This window comes from Diplotaxodon limnothrissa, linkage group LG1 (genome assembly GCF_057381915.1).
Source record: "Diplotaxodon limnothrissa isolate DT_005_m linkage group LG1, D_limnothrissa_male_GT1.1, whole genome shotgun sequence".
Lineage (NCBI taxonomy): Eukaryota > Metazoa > Chordata > Actinopteri > Cichliformes > Cichlidae > Diplotaxodon > Diplotaxodon limnothrissa.
The window spans coordinates 11,221,580-11,233,990 of record NC_140596.1 but is presented as its reverse complement, the minus strand read 5'-3'; the positions used below and the strand labels follow the sequence as shown (position 1 = coordinate 11,233,990).

The following is a 12,411-nucleotide window of genomic DNA, read 5'->3' as shown; positions in this document are numbered from 1 at the left end:
ACCATTCTCTGACCACCTGAGCCTCTGCGTTATGCGCCCTTCTGCTGGCAGCTGAGTCAAACACCATGGAACCAATTCATTGCTTCACACCAATTCAAAATCTACTTGCACTTTCCCATTCTGGTTACACTTCCTCTATCACACTTCTACCTCTCTTTTCTTATTACCTGTGGTGATGTCACAGAATCACCCCGTTAAAGAAATGCGGATGTGTGTTTTACCCCCAAAATGTAAAAGTGACTCAAGGAGGAGTTGGGCATTCCCATGGCAACCAGGTCTTTTGGTATAGGCAAGGATATCAGGCCAAGCCCAATGCCATTTGCATACAAATTGCCCAGCTGATACCTTGTTGTTATGACAACGGCACACAGCTCCCAGAATTCATTTGGAAGTGAAATACAAAAAGAAAGCAGCCAGTGAGAGGCCATTGATAAAATTCCCTTTTCTTTTATAATGAGGATGTTGCAGACATGATGATTGGCCTTCCACTGAATTCCAATCAGCATGCAGTACCTCCAGGAAAATAAATCATATACTTATGACAGGAATTAATGGAAAAGATGGACTTTTAAGTTGAATTTGAAACAGTAACCTCCATTGACTCCTGGCAGATACTTTTGAAAGTAAATTGTCCATTTGCATGAGTCACCTGATTTTGCAAACCTGTAGATAATTCCTTAGATAAGCCTTGCCAAATCCTCAGAGCTTGACGAAGAAAGTAATCTCTGCTGACAACATAGTGTCCTCTACTGGCAGCATGTTGCAGGAAGTTTACACAACCACCTGTCTGGCTAAATAGATAATTATTAGCTCAAGGGCAAGTGTGCTGATGCTTTTCCATAGTCATCCTGGCTCAGCTTACTGGTCAGTTAAATTACCTTGCGTTGGGCTCCATGAGCATTCTGTGAAGCCAGCATATCTATTTATTCCAGCAACCCCCACAAGACTCTGGTTTAATCATTGGCTTCTCTGTGGCTGTCAAGCCATTTCAGGTTAATCAGTTTCTCTCCCAGTGGAAAACAAAGCACCTCCTGGTTCCGATACTTGACCTGAAGTACTGTGGAAGACTGCTGATCTATGGGCAAGGTGATCCCTCACCCTGGCCTATACACATTAAACTCTGCACTACTTCATGTTAATGATGGGCCCCGGTGATCCCCATGTTACAGATTGTTGGACACAACCGGTTCAAACAACTTCAACCTGGATTGAAAGACCTGTATCAGCAACAATGTAGCAAAACAGCAAGGTGTGTGTGTGTGTGTGTGTGTGTGTGTGTGTGCGTGTGTGCGTGCGTGTGCATACGTGTATGTGTGTGTGTGTGTGTGTGTGCGTGCGTGCGTGCGTGTGTGTGCATACGTGTATGTGTGTGTGTGTGTGTGTGTGTGTGTGTGTGTGTGTGCATACGTGTATGTGTGTGTGCATGTGTGTGTTACAGTCACTACCTCTCCAGCATGTAATGCAGGAGCCTTCTATCTGCTATCACAAAGGCACAATAGTTTAGTGGGATCCTTCCTCTGAACGTGCAAACTTTCCAAGGTTACATCTCGCCAGCAGCTGAGATCTTTACTGAAGCAACACACTACTCATTTGTCACTTACCATATAATTCAACATGGCAACTCGATGGGGACTCTGTGGAGCTGGAAAGATCAGCCATGACTTCAGTGTGGCCATTAAGACTCTGCCTCCTGGAGGTCATCAGGTACGCAATATAAACAAGCTCAGTGCAGCTGCGCTGTCACACAGGATATGTCCTTTCAACTAAATAGATCTGCAAGGTGTGTGTGCATTTTTTTCTTGTTATGCACAGATTGCAGTCATTGCATCAAGGAGTATTGATCGTGCCAAAGATTTTGCCCCGAAGGAAGGTATTCCTAAGGCTAAGGTATGAGGAGCTGGCCAATGACCCAGAAATTGGTAAATTGGGAATAATCTGACTGCACAAATGGAGATAAGGGTGTGACGGTTTTATTGTTTGGGAAAAAAAACTTGTGTTCCCACAGACATTGTATATCTGGGAATGCTGCATACAGAACACTGGAGAGTTGGCATGCTGTTCCTCAAGGCTGGGAAAAATGTGCTGTGTGAAAAACCCTTTGCTATGAACTCCAGAAAGGTTAAAGACCTCGTTGCCACAGCTAAGAAAAACCATGTCTTCCTGATGGAGGTAAGGTTGAAGGGATGCAGTGGTCTCTGTACAGCTTTGCTCTGGTGTCACTTGCTAATAGTAGGGGTAATTGAAGGTGCTGTTTTGAAGCTACCACAACAAAAGAAAATATTTGTTTCAGGATGAAAAATAAAAGTAATCATTTTAAATGTTATGTAGCAAAAATGTAACATTTCAGGATACAGTTGGACTTGTGTCAGTATATACTGATGTACGAATGGTTAAAAATTAAATAAAGCAGCTTATTTTAGCACAATAAAAACACTATAAATGGAGAGGAATGGCTTCCTTAGATCTGTAAAAAAGTTGAAAATGTATCTACTGTGAGCTAGTTCAGGATATTATATTTTCTTTATGTTATATCTTGTAGGCATGTCAGTGCAATACTCCAGTGCAAAACCATTTATGAAATAGCAAATTGTTCTGAAGGGTATAAAATGTCTAAAACAGATTATAAAAAGGATGAACAAAACACAAGATACAAAGTGTAAATTAATACACTTTAATGGAGCTAATAATTGTGTTTTGTTATCTTAAGACAGATTGAGGATAGCTGTATCCAGTCTATGCAAAGCAAGCAGTTTGCTGACTGTAGCTTCATAATTAGGCATCCTAACAGACAGACCACTGCTCATGATGTTCTCATCTAACTCAAAGGAAAATAGCAGACAATCATATTTTTCAATATCTTAAACATTTCCTATAAGGTGAAAAAATACAGGTATTAAATATAAATAAATATAATATTACTATTTAATCTCTGCTTAATGTGGCACAAAAATAAATGAGTTTACATTTACTCTCCACTGCAGATTAGTTGAATATTACTGCCACGACAATACAAATTTGATGCTCACAAGACTCATATAAGAAGCAAAACTAGCAAAAATGATGGTTCATGGTACTTCATGGTGAAACTTGAGGTTCAAATGTTTAGTTCTGTAGCGAGACTGGATCATCTGCCCTTTTCCTCATAGGCCATCTGGTCCCGCTGTTTCCATGTGTATGCTGAGGTGCGCAGGCTGCTGGCAGAGGAGGCGGTTGGGGATGTGAAGCTGGTAAAAGCCTACTTTGGCTCCCCTCAGCTCGACATTCCCCGATCAGTGCAGAAGGAGCTGGGTGGAGGAGCTCTGCTGGATATCGGAGTGTACTGCCTGCAGTTTGTTTTGATGGTGTTCAATGGTGAAAGGCCAGAGTCCATCCAAGCCACAGGGGTGCTGCTTGACTCAGGTATGATTCAGATCATGTGGGAGAAATAGGATGTATGTTAGTATCATTTACCACAGGGCGTGCTTCAGCGATCACAAACGCACACTTGAGCCTTGTCATAAAAAATCTAATAGAGGAAGAGAAGCACACTTTGTGTGATACAGAGGAATCACTTTTAAATGAATTGTCTAAAATGTAAACACCCCAGGACAGAATTTCACACAGAAAATCCAAGACTTATCATTAAAATGTCACACTAATCCAAATCCCCCCAGAGAATACAGTAATACGGTAAAACTGGCAGGAGAATATGTAACTGCATGTCTCCCCAAAAGCTATCTATAATAATATAAAAAGCTTTTTTTTTTTTTAGTTTAATGTAAGCAATTTTTTTGAATATATGATTTTTTTTTTACTTATATATATAAAATATATAAAGATGACACTGTAAATAAGCTGCAGAGGTCTAAAACAACATTTTAATGCTAATTTATTTGATGCTTTCAATAATTTAATGTTTTTGAATGTTTAACAGGAGTGGATGAATCAGTGGTTGTGACGATGAAATTCTCCAGGAAGAGGATGGCCTTGTGTGCCTTTTCAATTGCAGCCCGACTACCAAATGACGCTGTCATTGCGGGCACTAAGGGTCCATTAAAGTATGCTATGCTCGTCCTTTGCAGGACCATTTGAGTTCATTAAGAAATTACAGGGACATGCAAAGACTGTGCTGACTGATGATTAATTTCACATTTAATTAAACCAATATATTCAGACATAGATTTCACTGTATTTGATGAATTTGCAAATTGAGGGACTGAAACAAAAGTTTGCTTCCTTTTCACTGTACAGGTTCTTGGCCCCATGCACTGCCCCACCAAACTGGTGGTGAATGACAAGGAAACAGAGTACCCTCTGCCTGAGCCGTGTCTCCCTCTGAATTTTACCAACTGCGCCGGGCTGCGCTATGAGGCAGGAGAAGTGAGGCAGCGCCTGCTTAAAGGTAGGTCATGATAAAAGGAAATGTGTGTATTTCTCTCTGAAGAGACAGCCTAAACCACTGCTTCAAAGGAAAGCTGAGTTTGTAAGAAGGACACTGCGGTTTAGACAATCACTTGCATTCTCAGGGCGACAAATGAAAATGTAGAAGTATACACCAATTATACTCATCAGATTATGACTGAATGTAATGAGTGCTTGGAATGTCCTTTAGCTCACAGAATATTACAGTACTGTTACTTTTACTTCTAATAATAATTTACATAATCTTTATATTCCTGCCTTCTCATAAATTACAGTTCATTCTAAATATGTACATAATTTACACTTATTATAATTTAACATCTGTCCATGAGCCAGAATTTGGATAAAACTTCTCTTCATTTGCAGGACTTAATTAGAGCCCACGGATGCCTCTGGCAGATTCTGTCTTGCTGTCAGAGATCATGGCTGAAATCAGGAAACAAGTGGGAGTTGTCTTTAACCAAGACAGCCAGTGAAGCCACTGTCAAGCAGAGTTGTTTCACCTGACCAAATCCTACTAAGATGTAACAGAAGGAGTTGCTTGAGGCAGCTGGAATGAGCCGATCAATCAGAGCACCACGTGACAAAGCATGGCAGCTGTGAAGGACTCAGTAAATTTTTGGAATAGGTAAATGTTGGTTGCATTATTAGGCAGTTTGCTCTCCGTGTAGTCTTTTTAGCTTCAATATAGACCCATGATAGCTCAAAACATAGTTATCCTACCCCAGATCTACTATGTAAATACCGTGAAATACACTACATGAGAAACATTGCCAAATTTTGTATTACACAGATTAAGCAGAGAGATTGAAAATATGATTTAAACCAGATGAATCGCAACGCAAACAGATAGAGCAACTGCCTTGTGTGTCACCATCCTGTAATGAAGTCCTAGTCCTTTAAAGATAAACTCAGCTGTCACTGTGAGGTGTGTGATTGATGAATCCAATAAAGGGCTGATTGTGAAAGCCATGTTTCATTTCAAATATCATCCGCTGGAGAGAAGAAGAGACTTCGAGTGGCACATTTGAATCAAAGTGTTCTGTCATGTCTGACCCTTGCAGCGGTGTACAAATAGATTCAAAAATAGGTTGCACTGTCTGATTTTCAAGGTTAAGACTTAGAAAGGTTTTTATGGCTCATTTAATACTTCGTCTCAACCTTATAGGCTCACATGACTGATAAAAACTGAAGAATGTTTCACTGATATAAAATTTACCCCTTAAATTCAAAATGATAGATTTTGATTATTTGATTAATGGATAATATAATTATATACATATCTCTCTATACATCCTGTGCTGTGTGTCTTAGTTAAAATAGGCTAAATAAATGTGACATGCAGCTTTAAACAAGGTAGTAAGAAATATCAGCTCTAACATGTCCCCTGTTTGTTGAGAAACAAGTGAGCTCAAGTGATTTATGTCGTACAAACAAATAAATGATGCTTTCCATTTTAAAATCAACAGTAGCTCAAGATATAACTAGAGCAGTTATTATGCCATGAACCAACGTTTAGACTACAAAATATACAACTAATTTACAACTGATGTAATTGTAGTAGAATAAAGTTACATCAAACTAAACACATAACAGACAAATTAAAAATATTGCAAGTATTATCATAGGTACTTTATCAATCCAAAGGAAAATAAAAATGCCAGTGCAGCTTGATTAAGACAAATTTTTAACATTAGTCAGCACAAAACATAAAGCAAGGAAATAAAAGTCAATGTAGTGTTATTACACATCGATTGAAGGCAAAGAGCTCCCCTTAGTGGGGTAAGACGAGATAAGAAATTGGAACAAAAAAGCACATTGGTTTAAATGCTCTCCTTTCATGGCTAATATTAGAATTCGGTTTTTAATACCACTCCGTCTGCATGGTGTTATTTTTATTCCACAAATGCAATAAATTTTAAGAAGACACATTATTGGTTCCAATGTTGGCAGCACTTTCTGGAAAATATCTGGATGGCTGCTAAAAATGTAACAGAAGCAATCCGCTGTATCGTTCAACAATACTGCAACAATATGGCTTCAAAATTTAGATAGCTGTTGCATTTTTAGCTTTTGCCTTTATTTCAAATGTATTTTAAATACCTTCATGTGGTGATTTTGCATTTTTGTAATCCTAAAACATTTAAACTGTTTTTATGAATGTTTTTAATATTTATTTATTTATTCCTTCTTTTTTTTTCTTTTGTAGCATTTTGTTTCTTTTCATTGATTCAAAGCTATATTATATAACACTGCAATGCCCGTATCTCCATATATCTCCACTGTGATGCAAAAATACTGGCAAACTTAAAAAGTTAGGTCATAAAGTCCACATGTATGCTGTGTCGCCACTCTGAGGCCGAGTACAGTAGCTGCTGTGTTGAACTTAATCTCGCAATCAGCGGTGTCCAATATGGCAACCAGGTGGGGAAACTCATGACCTTACGGTGGCCCTGAAAACTTCCATTTGCTGAACAACAGATATGTCTTTTATCAAACCACTGTTCACAAATCTACCCAGTCATTCAAACATAAAAATTTCCCTCATCATTCAGCGGTTAGACGTGCTGTTGAAATCAGTTTCTTACATCATTTTATTGACACAGTGTTGTATATCTGGAGTAACACGACAAGAAATCCGCAAAGTATGGTAAGAAAGTTCCGAAACTCCCATCAGCTACGCATGCGTAATCGGTCACGTTATGGTCACTCGTATGATATACCATAGGCTATTTTACTTGGGGGGGAAATGAACAATAATAATAATACCTGATTTCATTTATGACATATGACATTGAATTAGAATAATATTAGAAGAATATTAGAATTTCATGGGCGTGATTTAGATGTCACGTACAAGAAACAGTAAGTATAATGTTACCATGGATACAGTGAGACACGCTACTCTGTACACTGTTTATATATTTTTGAAAAGGTTAATGCGCTAAAATAATTAATATCAGTTTCTTGTGGTGATATGCTGATATATATCATGGGATTACATTAATAGTGATGAAATCTTAAAAATGAGCGGAATCTTGGGCAAGTTCTGTTGCGTAACCGTTGCTGTCTTAGTACACATCTATCGTCAGTTTTAAGATTTTAAGAAAAATATCAATACGCCCAATAATGTGAAGCAAAAATAAACTGTTAATGAATATTGCGAGAATCTTTCCTACGTGAAGAAAAACTATACTTTGTAATGGCCGAGAGTTTTAAAAAGACAGGTCAGATGAAATCCATGTTTGGTTTTTTCCACGTTATTCCCACCCCCTTTCTTGCACCACCGCTAGAAGTCGCTTAATATCAAAAAGTATGTATTGTTTCTAAAAATGGACTTGTGCTAACAAGCTAAGAGGCAGTTATTTTTACAGGGCAGTCTCGTTTAGTAGGTGTCTTCTCCCGATTTGCAGGATTTCCAAGAGGTCATATCGCAGGCTTTTTTTTCTCTGAAGCAACACTATAGCCTACTCATTTGTCACTTGTCAACATGGCAACTCGATGGGGACTCTGTGGAGCTGGAAAGATCAGCCATGATTTTAGTGTGGCCATTAAGACTCTGCCTCCGGGAGATCATCGGGTACTCAATTAAAGGAAGTTCGGTACAACATTGTCACACAGAGTGTCCCCTATACACTGAACAGGTGTGCAGTGTGTGCGTTTGTTTGAGTTTGTTTTGTTGTTCTTTTTCTTTCCTTTTCTAATGTTATGCATAGATTGCAGTCATTGCATCGAGGAGTATTGACCGTGCCAAAGATTTTGCCCAGAAACATTGTATTCCTAAGGCCTATGGCAGCTATGAGGAGCTGGCCAATAACCCAAAAATTGGTAATAATCTGACTGCACAATTAGAGATAAGGGTGTGACGGTTTTATTGTTTGGATGAAAAACTTGTGTTCCCACAGACATTGTATATCTGGGAATGCTGCATACAGAACACTGGAGAGTTGGCATGCTGTTCCTCAAGGCTGGGAAAAATGTGCTGTGTGAAAAACCCTTTGCTATGAACTCCAGAAAGGTTAAAGACCTCGTTGCCACAGCTAAGAAAAACCATGTCTTCCTGATGGTGGTAAGGCTGAAGGGATGAAGTGCTGTCATTTATAGCTTTGCCCTGAGGACACTTGCTAACAGTAGTGGTAACTTAAGGGTCAGTTTTTACAGTGCCACAGAATAAGGAAAGAATTGTCCATTTCAGGAGGAAACCGAAGGCAATTATCTTAAATCTTCTAAATCTCTTTTTTTTTTTTTTACAATTTACTAAGAAAGTGGAAAAAGGTACAATAATTTTTCAATTTTACAACAAAAAAATTCCAAATATGCAGATCAACATGGTCTGGACATGGACATGGCAGATGGCTCATAGGGGGTAAAATGATTGGTGGGTTTTTTTTCTCTACTATTGTAGGGTCTTTGCCTTACAATTGAAAGCACTTTGAGTCAAGTGTTGTTGTGATAAATAAAATTGAATTGAATTGAATTGAAAGAGGAATTATTGTCATGCATGCAGCTGTTGTAAAAACAGCAATAAGAAAATATAAGTCACTAAACTAATGCCTTTCCAAAACACAGCAAAAGTTAATAATCAGTTTGGAAAATGTTATTGTTTTTATTATTATTTGAGGGTTATCAGCCTCACAGGCATGCAGTTAACATTATCTGTGCTCAGATGGAATGGGATTCAGGTTGCTATTGCAACCTGTGGCCACAGCCAGACACATCTGCACCTGGCTTGATGATCACATTTTAATTCCCATTTCGTGCACAATACACCTGCAGCTTTCAATGTTTTTCTGTTCTTGCTTCTTCTAAATTAACTGTTAGCTACATAAAATGCAACTGTGTATTTGTTTTTGGCTTACACCACTAAGAAACCCAATGGTCAAATTATATACATGGATTGTAAGAAATTGCCATTCCTATTATTTTACATTAATGACAGGAAAAATTATTGTTCACAGTACAGATTTGCCACAACAGTCATATAACTGAGGAGCTTTATAATAAATGCCTGCTCAGGTGAAACTTCAGTTTCAACTGTTTAGTTCTGTAGCGAGACTGGATCAAAATATCTGGATCTGCCCTTTTCCTCATAGGCCATCTGGTCCCGCTGTTTCCCTGTGTATGCTGAGGTGCGCAGGCTGCTGGCAGAGGAGGCGGTTGGGGATGTGAAGCTGGTAAAAGCCTACTTTGGCTCCCCTCGGCTCAAAGTGCCTCGCTCAGAGCAGAAGGAGCTGGGTGGAGGAGCTCTGCTGGATGTACTGCCTGCAGTTTGTGTTGATGGTGTTCAATGGTGAAAGGCCAGAGTCCATCCAAGCCACAGGGGTGCTGCTTGACTCAGGTATGATTCAGATCATGTGGGAGAAATAGGATGTGTGTTAGTATCATTTACCACAGGGCGTGCTTCAGCAATCACAAACGCACGCTTGAGCCTTGCCATAAAAAAACAAATAGAGGAAGAGAAGCACACTTTGTGTGATACAGAGGAATCACTTTTAAATGAATTGCCTAAAATGTAAACACCCCAGGACAGAATTTCACACAGAAAATCCAAGACTTATCATTAAAATGTCACACTAATCCAAATCCCCCCAGAGAATACAGTAATACGGTAAAACTGGCAGGAGAATATGTAACTGCATGTCTCACTGAAGGATATCTTAGTGCAAAACCATCATATAATATATGTATTAAGCATTTTCTTTTCTTCATGGAAGGCATTTGGCAATTTATTGAATAATAAAAAATAGTTTCTTTCATTGTGTATACTATCTTCTTAAAAAAACTAATAAATAAACCTAATTCCAAACTCAGTTTAAATATATAATAAAAAGATTTGCATCTGCAGAGGTCTAAAACAACATTTTAATGCTAATTTGTTTGATGCTTTCAATAATTTCATGTTTTTGAATGTTTAACAGGAGTGGATGAATCAGTGGTTGTGACGATGAAATTCTCCAGGAAGAGGATGGCCTTGTGTGCCTTTTCAATTGCAGCCCGACTACCAAATGACGCTGTCATTGCGGGCACTAAGGGTCCATTAAAGTATGCTATGCTCGTCCTGTACAGGACCATTTGAGTTCATTAAGAAATTACAGGGACATGCAAAGACTGTGCTGACTGATGATTAATTTCACATTTAATTAAACCAATATATTCAGACATAGATCTCACTGTATTTGATGAATCACTGTATTTGATGAATTTGCAAATTGAGGGACTGAAACAAAAGTTTGCTTCCTTTTCACTGTACAGGTTCTTGGCCCCATGCACTGCCCCACCAAACTGGTGGTGAATGACAAGGAAACAGAGTACCCTCTGCCTGAGCCGTGTCTCCCTCTGAATTTTACCAACAGCGCCGGGCTGCGCTATGAGGCAGGAGAAGTGAGGCAGTGCCTGCTTAAAGGTAGGTCATGATAAAAGGAAATGTGTGTATTTCTCTCTGAAGAGACAGCCTAAACCACTGCTTCAAAGGAAAGCTGAGTTTGTAAGAAGGACACTGCGGTTTAGACAATCACTTGCATTCTCAGGGCGACAAATGAAAATGTAGAAGTATACACCAATTATACTCATCAGATTATGACTGAATGTAATGAGTGCTTGGAATGTCCTTTAGCTCACAGAATATTACAGTACTGTTACTTTTACTTCTAATAATAATTTACACAATCTTTATATTCCTGCCTTGTCATAAATTGCAGTTCATTATGGATATGTACATAAGTTACACTTATTAAAATATAACATCTGTCCATGAGCCAGAATTTGGATAAAACTTCTCTTCCTTTGCAGGACTTAATTAGAGCCCACGGATGCCTCTGGCAGATTCTGTCTTGCTGTCAGAGATCATGGCTGAAATCAGGAAACAAGTGGGAGTTGTCTTTAACCAAGACAGCCAGTGAAGCCACTGTCAAGCAGAGCTGTTTCAGACCAAATCCTACTAAGATGTAACAGAAGAAGCAGTGGGATGTACTATGAAGGAAGTTCAACATAGCCAGGTTTATTTTGCAATGGGTGGTTTGACAAAACCTAAAATCTAAAACCCAGAGAAAATGCATATCACAACAGTGTTTAACAGCTTTCTCTGCTAAGCTAAGCTTTCTGCTTCACATTCACATGAAAAGGACAGGTTTAGCAACACATGACTTTTTTCTATATGAAATTATCCCTATAACTGATTCCTTCTCTATCTTCTGCCGGGTACCAGGCAGGGGGTGTTATGACAGCTTCCTACCCCATTTTCAAGTACATTTTGTGACAAAGGCACACTCAAACTCGACACTCTCTCTCTTTATCTTTCTCACACTCACACACTCCACAAGAAGGTTGTTGATTTATGTACCTGTGCGTTTTTTAATGTTTGTGTTCCAGGTTTTGTATATTTGTTTTTCTTACAGGTGCGGCAGTTGGCAATACGTTGTGCATTTGTACTCTATCGTTATTATTACATGTTTGGCACAACAGTGCCTACAGATCATAATTCTGATTGCAAAAGCTGCCAGGCAGGACAGGATTTTTTTTTTTTTTTTAATGAGCATGATTCTTTCATTAGTGTCACTTCATGGGCTCAGAAACCTTTCTAAATCACTTTATGTAAACACAGTTTGCTGCTCTATAAGCTCTATCAGGTAAAGAAGCCATATGATCCAGAAATAGAAGAAGAAATGCTGACATTTTCCTTTGGCTAAGTTCATCAAAATGGACTGAAGTAAAGTGCAAAACTGCTCTATGGTCAGATTAATAGAATTTCAAAATTATTATTACAAAACATGAACATCATATCCTTCAGACTAGAGAAGGGAGGTAACATCCAGCTTGTTATCATATGGTTTTTCTTCTGTGTTCTATTGTGAATAAAATTTGACAACTTCCTTTCTGTAAATAGAATCAAACAAGATGAAATATCTGTAAAGTATCTATCTATCTATCTATCTATCTATCTATCTATCTATCTATCTATCTATCTATCTATCTATCTGTCTGTCTGTCTGTCTGTCTGTCTGTCTGTCTGTC

General features: G+C 38.5%; 2 pseudogenes; both read left to right on the top strand.

Moving 5' to 3' along the window:
• The first annotated feature begins 1,614 nt into the window (after positions 1–1,614).
• Positions 1,615–4,877, top strand: LOC146639423 (trans-1,2-dihydrobenzene-1,2-diol dehydrogenase-like; annotated as a pseudogene).
• Positions 4,878–7,891: 3,014 nt separating this feature from the next.
• On the top strand, positions 7,892–11,300 carry LOC146639422 (trans-1,2-dihydrobenzene-1,2-diol dehydrogenase-like; annotated as a pseudogene).
• The last annotated feature ends 1,111 nt before the right edge of the window (positions 11,301–12,411 follow it).